General features: G+C 39.1%; 1 protein-coding gene across 3 annotated transcripts in view; it reads right to left on the bottom strand.

Moving 5' to 3' along the window:
* The window catches only part of kmt2e (lysine (K)-specific methyltransferase 2E), a 53416-nt gene extending 36384 nt beyond the window's left edge, over positions 1 to 17032 (bottom strand). For all 3 annotated transcript variants that reach the window (XM_028449106.1, XM_028449109.1, XM_028449107.1), the window contains exon 1: positions 16699 to 17032. The gene's annotated coding sequence lies outside the window, so the exon portion shown is untranslated. The remainder of the gene's footprint in view (positions 1 to 16698) is intronic.
* Between the last annotated feature and the right edge of the window lie 1773 nt (positions 17033 to 18805).

Here is an 18805-nt window from a genome sequence, read left to right as displayed (position 1 = left end):
ATGCATTTCACCAGCAGGTCTCAGTGAGGGAAACCCTATCAGGGATACCGTTATAAATCACTGGAACATGACGGCCAACGTCCTGTCGCTGACGGCTGAGTAACTTAAAGTGTACGTATACGTGCACACGGTTGATCAATGATGATCAATTTGAAAACTGGGACTCTCCAGTGGTTGAATTTATGTGATTTGTGTTAGGTCTTAGGCCAATATTTCAAATCTTAAACATAATTTGTTCCTCAGATACCAGGCTAACATGTTTTTTTTGCTCAATAGCTTTTATTTTGAAACCCGAAATATCAGCCAGCACCAATTTCCTGGCCCAGCTTCGACCATGTATAAGTGACTAATTTAATTTAAAACACAAGCGGTGACTCTCTTTAGTCATTTCTAGACGTTATCGCTCTAAGGAGCCTGAGAGTCTCATCCTAATTAACTATGCCTGGGATACATTCAGAAGAGCATTAGGGGGCATCATCAAAAGGCACACAGGAGAGAAACTGCTCTACTTTGAGCTCCTCCCTATCAAAACAAAAGCCAGAGTTAAGTCAGTAGTAATTTCAGTTTGTTTTTTTACTTTTTTTAAATAATATGTAACGGTTTCATTTATTAATTTTTTCAGGAAATATACTTTGATCTACTGCCAAGTGTCAGTCTTCCACAGAGGCATCTACTGATCACTTTGATTTGTCCGTATGAGTTCTTTCTGGCCACACCCCCTGTCGCCCAATGGTCTCTGGAGAAGAGTTTGATGGCTTCTTTGATACAAAGTAAAATTCCTGAAAAAAGTCTGAATAAATGAAACTTTAACATAATGTTTCAAATTTTTCAGATTTTACAAAAAAAAAAAAAAAAAAAAAAAACTTTAAAACTATTTCTAATACATTTAAAAATCCAAAAATTAACATTTTAACATTTTTTTGTTTTATTCACAATTCTTTTTCAGTTGTTTTGTAGATTATCTTAATTTAGCTAGTCAGCTAAAAGAGTCTCTGGAGCCAATTAAAGCGAAGAGACAAACCAAACACAAGCTGAAGGCACTTGTTTGATAAAAAATAAACTACTGTAAACATTCTAACTTGCCATCGGGATGAAACTAATCACTTCACATGTGTGATGTCATTTTTTATAGGCAAGGCAAGGAAAATGAATTTGTATAACGCATTCAAACACAAGGCAACTCAATGTGCTTTACATCAGGGGTTCTCAACTCGTCTCACCCTGGGACCCACATTTTGCTTTGGTCATCAAATCGCGACCCACTTTTTGCATTTTGTTTTTAATTCAACCATCCATATTTAATTTTTTTCAAAGATAGCTGTTGAAAACAGGCAAATATAATCTTTATTAAAACATAAATCTATATATTTTGCTGTGCAACATGGTTTTCACAGCATGCCTGTTAAAAGAAAAGTTTCTTTCAAAATAAAAGACAAGTCCAAAATGACATTGAGTATTTTTTTTTTTTTGCAAGCTTTCCACGACCCACCCAGTACAGGTCCGCGACCCACTTTTGGGTCCTGACCCACCATTTGAGAATCACTGCTTTACATGATCAAAAAGTGCAACAAACAACACCTTAAAATCAATAAAAACATTAAAGTCCGCAACAAAACATTTAAAATCATCAGTAAAAACATATTAAATCATCAACAAACACATTAAATCAACAATATGACCAAAAATCTCTCAGTCATACACAGTAGAGAAAAAAAGTGCCTTTAACTTCGACTTAAAAATGTTCACGTGTTGCTGACTTCAGCTCTGCTGCAGTTTGTTCCACTTCTTTGCAGCATAACAACTAAAAGCAGCATCACCATGTTTACTGTGAGCTCTGGGCTCCACTATCTGACCTGTGTCTATAGATCTGAGAGACCTGCTGGGTTCATACCTGACTAACATGTCACTGATGTATTCTGGACCAAACCCATTCACAGATTTATACACCAGCAGCAGAACTTTAAAGTATATTCTGAGGCTGACTGGGAGCCAGTGTAAAGACTTTAAAACTGGAGTAATGTGTTCTGACCTCTTTGTTCTGGTTCAGACCTGAGCTGCAACGTTCTGAACCAGCTGTAGATGTTTGATGAAAACCATTACAATAGTCCAGTCTGCTGGAAATAAAAGCATGGACCAGTTTCTCCTGATCTTTCTGAGTCATTAAACCTTTCAATCTGGAGATGTTCTTTAGGTGGTAGAAGCTGTTTTTGTGATAGATTTGATCTGACTGCTGAATGTCAGATCTGAGTCAATCAGAACACCAAGGTTTTTGACTTGGTCTTTAGCTTTTAAAAATCCAGGCTCAGATACTTGCTGACAGCAGTCCTCTTTTACTTGTTACCAAAGACAATCACCTCCATCTTGTCATGGTTTAGTTGAAGGAAGTTCTTACTCATCCAACAGTTTACTTTTTCTAAGCAGTCACACAACATCTCTATAGGACCATAGTCATCTGGGTTCAGTGATAGATATAGTTGTGTGTCATCTGCGTAGCTCTGATAATCAACCTTACAGTTCTGTAAAATTTGTCCTAAAGGAAGCATATAAAGGCTAAACAGAAGAGGTCCAAGAACAGAGCCCTGAGGAACCCCACAGGACATTGGTAATCTGTCAGATTCAAAGTTTCCAATGTTTACAAAATAACTTCAATCCACCAGGCTTTAAACCATTGCATTACTTTTCCATTTAGTCCAACCCATCTTTGCAATCTGTGCAACAAAATAGTATGATCTACAGTGTCAAATGCAGCACTTCGATCCAATAGAATGAGAACAGACACTTTTCCTGAATCAGTGTTCAACCTTATACCATTGATCATTTTGATAAGAGTGTGATGAGAACGAAAGCCTGACTGAAATTTAGGATCTCCTTGTGTTTTTTTTATTTTATTTTACTACCATTATAGGCTGCTCATGTCACCAGAACAATTTCTTTCAACAACAGGGCGCTTTGCCAACAAAGTACTCCCTCCCTTCGTGTGTGATCTGAGGCCCGGCATGTTTGAGCTTTGGTAAAACAGCCTGTTTGTTCCCTCCTCTGAATCCTGCCATCACTACTCAGGAATGCACACGACAGCTCACGTTCTCATTTATAACCCCCCCACCCCCCACACCATCCCATCTCAACTCATACGAACAGAGATTAGCGCTTGCTCGTCCTTCCAGACATATGTGCACTGCTCTGCAGCCAGACGCAGTCAAATCTGACAAAAGACGTGCAAGGAGGGAGCGGAGGGGGGCAGAGGAGGAAAACAAGTACATTACAGCAGCATTCCTGACTAAATCTGAGCTTCACTGAGGCTGCCTCTACTGGCTCCTCCCACTTCCTTTAGAGGAGCGGTCTATCACCCTGGAGTAACAGCAAAGGAGAAAACACACACACACACCCTCCTCTTCTCCATCCTGTGCCCAGTCACCCCGCCCAGCCGGATTTCTCTCCCTCCTCTCTGAACTTCCTAAATAAACCTGAAACAGTAACGCAGGGGCTGAGGGGAAGGGGAGTGTCGACTACAACAGAGCCAGGCACAGCAGACCTTTTAAAGGCAGCGCTACGCTGAGGCTACAGCTGTCATGGGAACGCACACAGGAAAAGATGAGCGGGAAACGCAGAATGTGTAACAATACGACACGGCATGGCTGAAAAATCATTTCGATGTTCACTCACGTTGTAGTATTTTTGGGTGATTTTTGAATCACCTCCACCTTCTCTGTTGGGAGTGTGGGTGGGTGGGTGAGTGGGTGGAGGTGATGCCAACACAGTGTAGACCTATGTGGACCGTGGGTGGCAGAGTGGAGCGCACACACACACGGCGTAGGTCTCTTCCTGCCAGGGGACACAGTCACGTCATTGTGCGAGTGAGGGGAAAGCAACGCAGCGCCCCCTCCCTTAAAGACGGAGCTGCACGACTATCATCAGCCATGCAGGGAAAACCCAAACCAGAGCACAGCCTCCCTCCCTCGCTCCTGTTCTCACTCAGCTCAAAGTCTGCAGTCATTCCACCAAGTTATTTTTTGTCTTATAATATGTTAAGGTTTCATTTATTCGGACAACTGTTCCTCAGAAAATCCACCTTTTATTCAAAAAGACGACAAAAAGAATCTTGCTGGAAATGATTTTTTTTTGAATAATATGTTAAGGCAGGGGTGTCAAACTCTTTTTAGTTCAGCTGCCAAATACGGAGCAGTTTGATCTCAAGTGGGCCAGTTTTTATGCAAGAAAACAAGTTGTTTCAACATTATTGTGCCCTAGTTTGCACTTCTACATAAACATAAAACATGTATGAAACCGACCATATCCAAGCAATAACTGATTTCCTAGATTTTGTGACTAATTTTCTATTAAGGACACACTATCTCATAATTTGAGGAAAATTGAAGGGTTTTGTAAAAATGTAGGGTTTTTTTCAACAGTTTAACCTTAAAAACAACTGTAATCCTGCAGTATAAGCATCAGGAAAACTGTGAGCACCTGAAAAAATTGATGAGTTTCATTTACACAATGATTCATGTTTTCACTGTCATCTTTGCGGGCCGAATTGGATGCTCAAAAGGGCCGGATTTGGCCCCCGGGCCTTGAGTTTGACATGAGTGCTCAGGTTTCATTTATTCAGACAACTGTTTTTCAGGCACTTTACTTTGATCTCCTGACATGTTTTAACTTTAAACTGCCAGTCTCCCTCAGAGGCATCTGCTGATCCCATTGATGTTCCCATGACTTCCGTGTAATAATTTCAGGAATTTTTTTTCATGAATATGTTATAATTTCATTTAATCAGACAACTGTTTCTCAGGAACTTTACTTCGAACTCCTGATTTGTTTCCACTGCCAACTGTCTTCTTTGCTGGATTTGAAGGACAAATTAAAGTGATCAGCATACGCCTGTGAAGAAGACTGGAGGTTGACAGTGGACACATGTCAGGAGATCAAAGTAAATTTCCTGAAGAACAGTTGTCTGAATAAATGAAACCATAACATATTATGAATCTCTGCAGGTTTCTCTGCCTGTTCTGAGGGGAGACGAGAGTGGGACACATTGAGGGATTGCATCTGAATCCTTCGGCCATGATGCGACTCCAGGCCTTTCTGCAGTGACTCAGCTATGAAATGTGATAAAGTCCAAACAGCTTTGACAAACACACTCACATGCACACACACAGGAAGTATGACCCAGATGGAATGCAGGCCTGGCCTCCTTTTTCCTTTTTTTTATTCCCATGGTGCCCACCGTGGGACACGCTGCATCTGGCTGATCCTTCACAAATCAGCCCGTGGCTGCCAGCACCCTCGCTCTGAAGGTGAGGTCATGTATCGATACGAGCGCCCACCCAGCACTTTCCGTTGCCACAATAGGAAATGTGTAGCTGCACGCCCAATTCCTCATCTGACTGCAAGGACTAGCAAGGGTAAATGTTACAGTGAGAGAGAAACACAAAGGGAAAATGTAAACAGAGCAACGGAAAGATGTGATGAATGTCCAGCTGCTGGAACGTGGAAAACAAAACCACGATGTCTTACTGCTTTAGGCAAGACTTACATGTGTGTTATTTAATTCTCAGAACATTTCATCATCGTCTATCAACTCTAACTTATTCTGTGAGCTGCCGAGCCGACTACCTTGAACAGCACTCACTTGTACAAAAATTATTAATCAAAACGGTCCAAATGATACATTAAGCAAGCAAAGATGCACTTTTTAGAGAGAGAAGGGGAATATAATTTAAGATGCAATATGCCAGAACAACTCTGAAACAGACGAGTATAAAACTATAGCAAGGGTTAAACTATGGAACTAGCTACAGGATAAAAATCAGACAAAGTAGCAACATAAACCATTTTAAAAAGCTTTTTAAATCATATATTGTTTATAAGAAAGAAAAGCAACTACTCAAACATAATAAAAGGTATATATTGTGATAGAGTACATTATGAATTTAAATACTGCCACTCAATATTTTTACATTATTTAAAATTCAATTGATGAAATTTGCATAGTGGTGTATATTAAAAAGTGCATCTGTATGTATTAATATATATGTGTGTGTGTATGTCTGAACTGTATTTTATATATATATATATAAAAAAACTGTGTGGAATATATATTAAATGTGTATTGTAAAAATAGTGATATTAGTATTAGTTTTATTTTATTTTTTTGTCAAATTATCTAGAGAGCTTGTTTTGTTTTTGTGATGGGGTGGGGTGTGTAAAAGTTGTTTGTTCTGCTTTTTGTTTTCTGAATACTGCCAAAATCAAATTAAATTCAATCTCAATCTGGTTCCCCTGTTAAAATATAAAATATATTATTATTAATAATACAGAGATTATAAACAAAAGTGTAAAGAATCAAATCCCAGACAGAAGATGTATTTTGGGCAATAAAAAAGGAAAAAGCACTTGCCGGCCTTTGGCTAATGAGGTAAAAGTATGTTGTTGATACTGGGTAAGGTGTTCATTTTATCAGCTAACGTAATTACACCGTCTGCATCAACATTCTATACGTGCTTAAGCTAATCAGCCACTGCCAGCATGAGGCAGGATTTACATTGGAAGGTTTAATAAAGTCACTGTGTTTTGATTTGTTTTTAACTCTGCTTTTAAAAGCCACTACATTTTAAAAAATAATCCATGTAGTTAGGATTCTTACACACATTTTTATTGATTTCTTTACTATTATTACTATGTCACTATGTTTTGTTTTAACTCTGCTTTTTAAAAGCTACTACAAAAAAATATAAAAAGGATTCTAATTCTTACACACATTTTTGTTCATTTCTTTACTATTATTTTGGTATTTTGCTGTTTGTTTGTCTTAAAGGCAAGTGGTACTGTGCTCCTTAACTACGTAAACCACTTTGTGTTACAGCCTATGTAAATAAAGTCTGCTACAGCGACGGCTTATGTTACGTTACTGTCATTCAAGAATGAAACAGCTACCTGCTTCAGAATCCACCCTGTAAGACCTCAACCTTAAAGCTGAGTGTGGAGGACTTTGTGTCAAATTAAAAAAATGAACTAGTTGTGCATGCTTTGATTTGCTGAGAAAGTACAACAACAAAAAAATATGAAAAGTGGCACTAAATCCCTAACACTGTAAACTGTTTTCAGTCTAGTCAGTGAAGGTGAGAGTACCGTAGTCTACAGAAGAAGAAACAGGATCTGGCAGCAGAGCCAGAACCAGAGCCAGGGCAGCCCTCCTGTATTCAGAGAAACCCCCAGGGCTCCATATCTCCATCTCCCTCTCACTGCTGCTGCTGCTGCTTATAAACCCACAGATCAGACTCTTATAGTCAAATACAACCAACTCCTCCAGTTTTAATATCATATCAACAGAGGTGTAAGAGTACTGTTAAATCCTACTCAAGTAGAAGTACTGTTACTTTATGAAAATTGTACTCAAGCACAAGTAAATCACACATAAAATACTCAAGTAAAAGTAAAAAAAATGAATCAATTAAATAGTACTCGCTACTGAAAGTAAAAGTTACTAGTTACTTTCCCCCACATTCATTTTTGGTAATAAATCTTGCCACGGTTCTCTTGCATACAGTAAACATCTCATGTATAAACCGAAAAATGATGAGACCAAATCTTGCACAATTGAAACTTAATGTATTTTCCACAAAGGCATCTGTATGAAATAAAAAGTTTATCAAAATGTACAATTCTTTTTTTTAAATGAAATTACACCAATGAATTTAATACAAAATAAAAAAAATTATTCTTAGGCTCTAAGTATAGCTACAACTCTAAAACAGTGCCACGCAAAATGTGCCATGTGGGTAACAACATAATAAACAACAACCTGAACTAAAGAAAGTAGCGTTGATCAGAAATGGCACGACAAAGAACATATGGATTATGTTCAATGTGCCTTAATTCATAAACTGCTGACTGAAAATCTGTACAGTACTGTGGTTTAAGGGGCCTTTTTTTTTTTTTTAAATGATTGACTCAGTAGAAATGTAACAAATTACTTTACATCTTTTAAAATGTACCTAAGTACAAGAAAAAATACTGATTTAGAAATATACTCAAAAAAGTACTCATTGAGGCTACTTTGTTCTGCATATCAACTCTCAGAATGTCAAACAAAGCCACCGTCTGCATTTGTTATAGTGAAACCCATGTTAGATGCAGTGTCATCCTGATTAAAGACTAAAAACAGCAGGAAACACATGCAGCGTGTACGTAATTACAGGCTCAATGTACAGCTAACTAAAAATATGAGCTGTCTGTGTGTGATAAAAACACACGTCAAACTCAAGGCCTGGGGGCAAAATCCAGCCCTTTAGAGCATCAAAATCAGAATGTAAAATTGGTAGAAAAAAAAAACATGAAACATTTTGTAAATGACCAAATTATTCAGTTGTAGAGATCTCAGCCCTTCCAGACACTAAAATTCTATTAAAATCCATAATATCTGCAAAGTTTAGTTTTCCAGTTTTTATATCACAAAAAGGAAGTATTTTTTAATCTCTAATTGTTGAAAGAAATCTCAAGTTTTCCAAAATTTGGCAAATTTTTTTCAAATTATTCCACAAAGTTTCTCCAAATTCACAATGGAAGTGCAAAAATCTAAAATCTGTGGCCCACTTAAGCTCAAACTGATCTGTATTTGGCCCCTGAACTAAAATGAGTTTGACACCCCTGCAGATTAAAAAAAAGAACAGTGACTCAGCAGAAAGCAGGTCCCAATAGACCAGCGATCAATGTGACGCCGTGATCGTGGCGTGGTTACATCAGCAGCATCAATGACACACCCCCCACCCCTGTTTCTGGGCTGTGATCCATAAGTGCTGCTGTCTGTAACCAAAGTGAAGCTGCAGCAGCAGCAGCAACAGGAACAGGAAGCTGTAGCCACCTGTCAGTCAGGGATCTGTTACGGCCCAGCTAGCAGCACAAAAACAGGTCACCTGAGCCCCAGCTGGGACGCCAATGTGACTGTGAGCCAGGGCGGCTTTTGTCTACAGTCCTCTGGGGGGTGGGGGTGTCTGGGACCACCAGAGACCACTGCTCTGCAGCTTAGTCCCGTGTGATAAAGACACGGTGCACTGGCACAGAGGAGTGACTGATTCTGAAGGCAGCGCGAGACGTCTGGAGACGGAAGAGCTGAAAACTAAAGTCAAGTCAGAGGAAGCTGTAGAGTGTGTGTGAAGTTTATCTGCCTGATCAATACGTCAATTACACAAACACTACTTATGTTAGACTATTAAAGAAACAGAAAGAAAAGTATAACTTGCTTTCAGTTTTTGGCCTTTTTAAGCTTTGGTGCATCTCCGTCTGTTTTAGGGGTGTGGATTGCCATGACAATACGATACACAATTTGCATGTCACTGTGCAATATATCCCGATACTAAACAATACTATATACTTAAAGGAGAATAGTGTAGGATTTGAGAAAAATAAACATTCATTTTTTTAATGCTAATGGGTGATGAAGCGCTCGAAACCAAATAATGAGTCAACACAAATTTCTATCTATTGCCTTGAAAAGATTGTGTGATACATTTTGTACTGCTTTTCAGAATCTGATTTTCCTGCCTAGTTCTACAAATGTGGAGTCAAATGACACTAGTGCGCATTCACGATGGCTTGGAGAGTCGTCCCAATAACCTGGAAATAAAAAAGAACGACAAAAAGACAACTTGGAGACAAGCACAGTGGACTAATCTACTGTTTGCTTCTTCAGATGTACGCAGAGGCATGTGCACAGGTCTTGCAGTTAACATGAATGGAGAGTAAATAAATAACCGTGTCACAGTTAGAGTGCGGATCGGGGCGCATTTTTTCTTCCGAGTCCAACCCAACAGTGAAAAACAATTTTTTTTCTCTCAAAGAAATGACATGTATGTTTGCTTTAGTGGTAAACACTGATTTTATTAACAAACAACCGTTAATGTCAACATCAGATCTGCTCACGGGTAACAAGTAAAAGTGAAGCACAAACAGGGGCGCAGTGCACGCAAGATACCCATCATTGGATCTATTTACTTAATCCATGTATCAAAGATAAGAATAATCCATGTTATTGTGCAGAAAAGGGAATGTTTCAACTATATATATATATATATATATATATATATATATATATACATACACACACACAATAAACAAACTAATAAATGAAGTTAAAATTTATATAAAAATCATTCAGTTTTCTTTGCAAATTAATTCATGTTTAACGAATATAAATCAACTTAGATAACAAATTCAAGTCTTTAAAAAAAAAAAAAAAAACTATCAGACAATAATGCTTCTTCTCCAACATATTAAACCATAGAGAATAAAATACAATAAACAAGAACTGATTCCTTGTGAAAACTATATTTGTATGCATTTTCTGGGTGACGTCACTGGTGTTTTATGAGATTGGATGTGATCCCTCCTTTGTATGTATATAATTTGTAATTAATGTTTGTACATTGTAAATATCTCTGTAAATAAAAAAATAAATAAAAAAAGATCGCTCTGAGTCCGTGCGGAAAAACAAAAAAATAGTGTTCCCTCCTATAGCTGGTGACAGCGCCTGCACAGTGGATCTCCTATTGCTTAACCGTCTCTGCCTCGTTTAAAGCCAAAATAGTTCCAAATGGGACTTGAGGAGTTTGGTTTTTTGAGCAAAATTAGTGACGCCACTGACAACGACGCCGCCGCGACAGACTGGCCGCTCGGGCCCGGTGCTTCTGCCATGTGTTGTCTTGTGTTTGTAAGCTGTGCACGCGTCCAGGCGAGACAGAAATTTAGCTTCTTGTTTGTTTTGAAGCGAGTTTCTGTCGAAGCGGAGCTGTCTTCATGGAGTTATTTCTGCCGTCAGAAACACACAAACAGCCACTCAGCTACAGACAGGCGGACCCAGCGTGCGGAGCTTAGACTGTGCAGTGATAAGCCGGGAGGAGAGTAGAGGCAGCCGTTATGTAGCGGAAACTGGCACCGGTGGTATCGTAATCCACGGTAGTAGCGTCGTGTAGAATTTCTAGTATAGTAGGAACCGTTACAATTTGGCACCGTGGGTATCGTGCAACTATAGCATGTTTTTGCCTCCGTCCATCCACTCTTTTCATTATATCCATGTCTTTTAAGGCTCTTAATAAATGGTGCCGGCTCTAGTCCGGGCCGCCGCCATCTTGTATTATGTCGTCACCAGCACATCATCGCAGCAAGTCGCACATGCGCAGAACGACCGAAATGATCTTGAAGCAGAATCAAGTGTTTACAAGAAAGAGGAATTATTTAATTCGGAATAAACCAGCCACTAAATTCATATTTAAGTTTAATTCGGAATTAAATTAGCATAAGGAATTATGTGTTTAGGTTAGGTTAAAGAGGAATTAACTTTTATTCTGCTTTAAAGAGGAATTAAAGCTCCCATGTAAACGTGGCCACTTACAAACAGCTACCAGGCACTGGGAGAGATGGTCAGGTATTTAGCGCTACCTGTTCAGCTTGGGCTATGTGAGTCAGTATTTAAACAGAGTTCTCTGCTACTTTTACAAGGGCGAGCCAGATGGCCTGGGAATTTCTGCACTGTGTGGTGATGGTCCTAATGTGGCTAATTAGTCTTTGCTACAAATAAACCCTCTACAGACCAGCTCCTATGCCGTTTACCATTAAAATCATTTATAGTCAAAGGAAGATGGTCACAGGTTGGATCTGATTAGTCAGCGACGACACTTTGGATACATAAACTGACGTGTTTTTCCCCGAGGATTTATTAACAATGAAACAACTGACGACAATAAACGCATTAATACGACTTATTTCCTGTGATTTATATATGTTTTACTCTTACAAAAACCTTTACAGATGTGGTTTTAGGCCTCAGCAAAGTTTAAAACTATCTTTTTTCTGCTTTTCTTCATTGTAAACATTGGAGCTGGACAAAGCCCCAAAGTTCATCCCACCGGGTAAAGCAGAGGAACAGACAGCTGTGAGACTCAGCTGAAAAACACAACCATGGCAGCACCGTTTAATGCGCTTCACTCCACAATATCATTGTTGGTGTTAATTATTCACCAATTCAGTCTTGTAAGTTCCCACTAAAATCTTAGCCTAAAAAACTTCAGCATTTAGGTCCAAACTGTGTTTACATGAGCTGGTGTTCTTAGTCTTTTTTACTGGTTTCTGTAAACATCAAATCTACATCATTATCATTCACCTTTCAAGGTCCATTCTACACACGTCAGGGAAAAGGGAAGAAAAGAGCATGTCTATTGTTCACAATATACATGACAGGATTTATAAATACAGCTGAACGTAAAGATAAAAACTTGGAGCAGGTCTGGTTGATTGCTATTAACTTGACCAAATACCATAAACAGTAAATGGTAATTGTGTTCACTGTTTATAGGACAGCTTTCGTGACAATGTGCAGGCAGCTAAGTGTGTTCATATTATTAAAACAAAAACAAACCACACATATTCTTTGTTTTAATTATGTATTTTAGTTTTTGCATTAAAATCGTTTACCAAGGTAAGTCGCATCAAGGTCGAGGTGACAAATGCATTTTAGTTCAGAGTCACAAGGCCCATTTTTTCAGGCCAGATCGAAACTGTTTTTGTAACCATTGATTGTGCCATTTTATTACATATTAATGTAAATAATGACTACAATCAATTAAAATGCAAATCACTCGCTTAAATGCCTGGCATTTCACTTTATTTTATTTAACTTTTGTTTTTTAGCTAAATCTTTTTGTGGGACAGATTTTAGGCTTTGAACGCACTACGCATACTTAAGGAGAACATACAATGGCTGTGTTTGAAATCGCATATGTAGTCGTTTACACATTAGATAGTATGAAAAGATTGCGTATGAAATTTGTGGATATTGTTTTAATTATGCACAGTGAGCATGCTAGTCATACTCATCCACCCCATGATGCATTGTGAGCGGAATGTAAAATGGTCCTGGGTCCGGCTTCAAGCTAAAAATCAAACATCCTCTTTTCAAAACAAAAGTATCTCTTCTTGTCTTCCATCAGTTTTTAACTCTTTTGTAAGTAGGGCTCTTGTTCTGAAGTTACCCAGAAGTTTGGTCCGTAGCACAATGGAGGGTCTCTGAAAATCTCTGAAATGTCAGCATGTAATGCGTTTACAGGGGTTTTATGGATCAAATGAGCACATGTTGGTTATATTTGGTCACTTTCTTGTTTAAAAAGTTTTCAGAACTGGAGGAGGATCAACAGAGATATTTAGCCTCAGTATGATTCAGGTTTTTGTCATCGTAGATTCCAAATGCATGTTGGGCATCAGTGGGAACGGTCGTCATCCTGATCATACTAATAGTATATAGTAGACAGCGTTTACTCGTCAAGTTTGTAGTGCATAGTACGGAGTGAGACATTTCGACCACAGCCAATGTTTTGTTTGTGAACATCTAGAGGTTATACAACTGTAAAATGGTTAAAAACCTCAGAAATAAAAACATGAATGGCTTAAATATCCATTTGGTGTTGATCTAGGCACAGGACATGATGCATATACACAATAAACAGGGGACTGATGTTATGGTTAGGACAAACGGTAAGGTATTACACAAATGCTCAGGGAATACATGAGGGAAAAAAAAGAAAAGGCCAGGAAGCAGAGGCTTAATGATATTACATGTGCTTTAGTGTTGATAATCTGTGATTAGATCCACTGTATCACACATGAGCTTGAAAAGTGAGCTGTGACGCATTGTGGTGGCTCACTAAATCAGCCCTGGTTATTGTGTGTTAGTGTGTGGGGGCTGTGGCTGCAGTTAAAGCAGTCAGTCCGGCCGGTAGGGGTGTGGAGGCTCCGAGCTGTTGTTCACACACAGAATCCGCTGCGGTCGCCATTTTCAAAAGCGCCTTTTCTGGGGACGGAGAGAGACAGCCGTGTAGCCCGGAGAGCCTCTAACGGGAAGAAACCCCCACAAAGCGAGCACTCAGTGCCTCTGTCACACACTCCTCCACCTCCAGTATGACTCGGTACAGTCTCCGTGTTGTTACCGGGAGGATTTGTGTGGATGTCGGCGGCGGCAGACGGAGCTAAGCGGCTAACGTTAGCCTGTTTTAAAACGTAACGCTAACGCTCCATTTGTGAGGCCAGGTCGACACATTGAACGTGACCTGGGTAGAAATGGCGACTTTGATAATTTTGACGTTTAAACTTGATAATAATAAAAGCAAAAACCACCGAAGCTAACAGCTAGCGGCTAACAGGATGAGCTACTTAACAGAGCAGTGGATTAACGAGGCCTGGGTGAGCAGTTTAGCCCGATCAGACACCGCTGCTCTATCACAATCACACCAATTACACACGATGCATTATATTAGCACGTAAACCGACAAAGAAATGCCTATAATCGAAACAGACCATGTCGCGTCAAATCACACACGTTAAATGCCTGTGATTGTGTAAAAAATTAAACACACACAGACTGAGGTATGGAGGAAACAGCGTTGGTCCAGTGCGGATCGTCCCCTCCCCCACGCCTGCAGCACTTGAACCCGGTCCACCCTGGTCCTGAACCACTAATGACGTTACAAACCAAGGCAAGAACCCGATCTCCAACCAGTTGTGTGGAACACTGAATTTTTACTACATCAGCCTTTAGCCCATGCGTCTCTTCATCATGCATTGACCTCTATCTATTGTGTCGTGGCACTGTAATGTCCACCTCAAAGCTGCTCTCACCTCCACCTAAAACAGTCATCACACCATCAAGGTACAAATCCCAGATGTGTGTAGTAATGATTCTCAAACCCTAAACTAGCAGTCAAATAAGCAGTAATCCCTTTTTACTGCTGTTGACTCTGAATTGTTTGATTTAATGCCCAGGAAGTTCTGCTACATTTAACTGCGTCCAACCAAATGAGTAGTTGTACAGTGTACACACAAACAGCAGATAGAGAATGTTTTCATTCCAGTCTGAATGATACATCTTGACAATCCCAGTTATTAAATGTAGTGGTTCCTAACAAAGGTAAAGATGAATGTTGACTTATAGGATGAATTTGTCAATGTAGCATTGATTCTGTCTAGAGCTGCTCATGTAATTAAATGTATTTGTGACATTGAAAACAAGGTTTGTTGTTTCCTTTACAATGAAAACAAGGTTTGTTTTCATTGTAAAGGAATCACTGCATGAATGTGAAAGGAAATGCAGAGTTTATGGTTCAATCTTCAGTCTACAATATCTAAACTGGAACTCAAATTATACTACAACGGTTTCTCATATTTTCAAAGACAACCAAATCTTAACTGTCTAGGAAATACTCCTAATATCACAAGAGAGACAACTTCTTATTAAAAAAAAAAAGTAAACATTTAACCCTATACCATGGAAGTATAGAGTATGTATCCTAGATTTATTGTATTAATGCTCGTTGACATTGCCAAACTTAACTCACAGCAATTGTGTTCGCACCTATTTCAACATGTTCCTCAATGCTTTAAATGTAGCATTATGTCACAAATCTGCATTTAAAAGACCACTTGGGACTCAAAACTTGCTAAAAAAAATCCTCAGGGAGACAGTTTGTATATGACCCCCCTGCCTATATAAAGGGTTATCACTGCCCCGAAGGGCCTTGTAAGGATGGACTGGTTCTTGGACGAACGCAGAGCATATAGTTATTAGTGTTCTGTTGAATATATGGTGAAATAAAACTATGGAGGAGATGAGAGCAGCACATCAAGGGGAGTGGGGGGGACACTTAAGAGCTACTAAAACAGATGATTCCCTCATGCTTAATTCACTGTTTTTACGCTGGGGACGGTGTGGTTCGCACTAAACCCAGAACAAGCGCATATATACAAAGAACCAGGGGCGATACACTCGCTCCAGTGTGAACGTACGGGGGGAAATAAGCGGGTTGCGTTGTATTAGGTCACATTATTTACACAAAAGCGGATGAAACTCTGCGCAACATGGCCCGCAGTGTCACTGTGTCAGGCTCGACATCCACCTGAACACCGCACAGAGAAAGCCCGGGGATTTCAATACACACTATGCTGTAAATAACGCCCCTGGTGATAGTTTACAAGAGATTAGGTTGATTTTTATGCGTTTCATAGGTTTTTTTTTTTTTTAAGGCTACAGTCAGACACGGGGAGACTGGGGGTTGGCTTCTACAGGCGTTTAGTTGATTTCAGACGATTTTGAATTCAGTACAGATTTATTTTTTTTAAATTAACAAAGAGGAAAAGGCGAGGGTCAAATGAGCACATTTTGAGTAAAAATTAGATTTTTATTTATTTTTGGACCCCCTCCCTGCAGAGCTCACTGCTCTGTGTTGTTGACTTAACGTTGACCAGCATTACATTACCTCCGACAATTGTGCCGCTAGCCCACTTTGACCTTATTTAAACGAGCTGTTTGAACACTATGAACAACCACTCATGTTTCACCATTTACTTTGTAGCGTAGCGTGAAGTCGAAGCAGTTTGTTTAGGCTAAGAGAAGCTAATGGAGGTGCTAATAGCATGCGTTAGCATTATCTGTCTGTGAGGGCTGCACTCAGCAGGCTGACACATACTTGAACCAATTTAAAGTTTAATAATGAAACAGAAATAGAGTGAAAACAGAGGGAGCTGCAGTAGAGTTCAATGTAACGGTGCAGGTTTCCTCTCGGATGCTACAGTTAGCCACAGCATGATGAGCTAACCAAAGCCAACAAACTGACTTCGTCTCGGTTCGGAGTTCGGTGCGGGCACCGAAAGGGCTCTTACCGGTTCAAGTCCACTCTGTGGTGTCCGAGGAGCGGCTGTGGGAATCAGGCTGACTCCCCCGTCGTTTTCCACACACCTTCCACAACCAAAACAATACTTGTGTCCACACACTGCGGATCCAGAGCAAGGCTGTGCTCTAGCGGGTCCTCTGGGGCGAGCTGTCCGCGGTGGAAGGCCCTCACCTCCGTCTGATAGCGGCCAAAAGAGGGTCTGTGGGGAACCGTTATCGATGAGCCCCGGTCTGTGGAGACTTGGTAGAAATTAGACCCTCAGACCCAGTCTTTGCTCTCAGTGTAAAAATGGCGGCCCTGCCAGGACTGCTAAGGCCCCGCCCCCTACCCACTCCTTACGTCACTAAACCCCGGCTCCACCCCCACAGGCTGCGGGGTTACACACCCGGTGTAACAGGGACCACATGATTGCGCTTAGGGCGCGTTCACGCCTTCTCTACGCTTTCTATTTCTTTCGTTAGCTCCGGATTAAACTGATCAATTCATATTCTTACTGCCCAATACTGTACTATTGTACTTTTACTAAAGCCTACTTCATTAATTATCGTATTTTGATTTAGGTTTATTAGAAATGGAAATCTAGTAATATTTAAATAGACCTCTTTTTAATTACTTCATCTCAAATGACGTTTTATTATCAGAATTTCTTTTGCCGCGGATTTCATAAACAGTGATCATAAAATTAGTTTTCCCTCCCCAGAAATGGTTGTGTTTTCCTATTTTCTTAAATTTCATGGTTTGATGTGATATATTGTTGATGCACTTATCTGCCAATATTGTTTGTTTGTTTTTATTTTTAATTGAAAGAAAATAGTGAAAAAAACAACAACACATTGTTAAATCATTGATTTCAACGGTGTGTTTAAAATTAAATTACTTTTATTTGCAACATTTTTTCTAAATTGATAGAATTTTATAATTTCGTGGTTTTTCTGAGAGTTGTGTTGTAAAAAAAAAAAAAAGTATCTATATATTATTACACATTATGTTGGGATCAAAGTCACACAAAGCTGACAAATTTCACACACAAAAAAAAAAAAAACCCCTGCCATTTATTCCTGATGGTGGCTTGATAAAAATCAAGCTCCCAAATCCTAACCAAGAAGAGGAGAGAGCTGGACAGTTATGTAACCTCTTATACAAGATTAGCATTTGGTTTATTAAACTGATATTATGAAGGGATAAAAACCAGGAGACAGTCACAATTATTTTGGAATAACAGACATGGAATCAAAAACAGTGTAAAGATAGTTCCATCATAAATGGGTGTTCATGAAACATGTTTATAACGTTAAATTAGACAGGATACATTTCACTTAATCAAAGCGGATACACAAAACCATCACAATAGGGTAATGGGCAATTTATAGACGCAAGTTAAGCCATCATTTTAAACATGCACACAAAAAATAAGAATAAGACATTTTAAATGCTTGTAAACCTGTCAGTCAGGAAGGTGAAATATTCAAAGAGCCAATGTGTGCCATAATGGAAAAGGAGCGCAATGAAGATGTGACAGTATTTCAAATATAAAAGCTGAATATATATATATATATATACACACACACACACAGTGGGGGACAGTCACTCCAGTGGCCTAGTATGAATGTAGTGTGTGAGTGAGTGTTGGTGGTGGTCGGAGGGGCTGATGGTGCACTTTGGCAGCCTCGCTTCTGTCAGTCTGCCCCAGGGCAGCTGTGGCTACAATAATAGTTTACCACCACTAAGTGTGGAGTGAAAGAATATTCCCTTAATTCTGTAAAGCGACTTTGAGTGTCCAAAAAAGCACTATATAAAATTGATGCATATATGAATATATATATATATATATATATATATATATATATATATATATATATATATATATTTGCATGATACCATATTTACATAGTGTAAGCCTAACTACAACTGCTGGGGTAATATTAATAAACAAATACATAGATGTCCTGTTTTATTACATTGTTATTATAAAGAATATGTGTATATATTTACACATAATACAATATTTACATAGTGTAAGCCTAACTACAACTACTGGCGTAATATTAATAAACAAATACAAAGATTTCTATTACATTATGTTATTATAAAAAATA

The sequence above is a fragment of the Gouania willdenowi genome, chromosome 6, assembly GCF_900634775.1.
Source record: "Gouania willdenowi chromosome 6, fGouWil2.1, whole genome shotgun sequence".
NCBI lineage: Eukaryota > Metazoa > Chordata > Actinopteri > Blenniiformes > Gobiesocidae > Gouania > Gouania willdenowi.
Note: the sequence above shows the minus strand (reverse complement) of the source record. Positions and strands in the feature narration are given on the sequence as shown.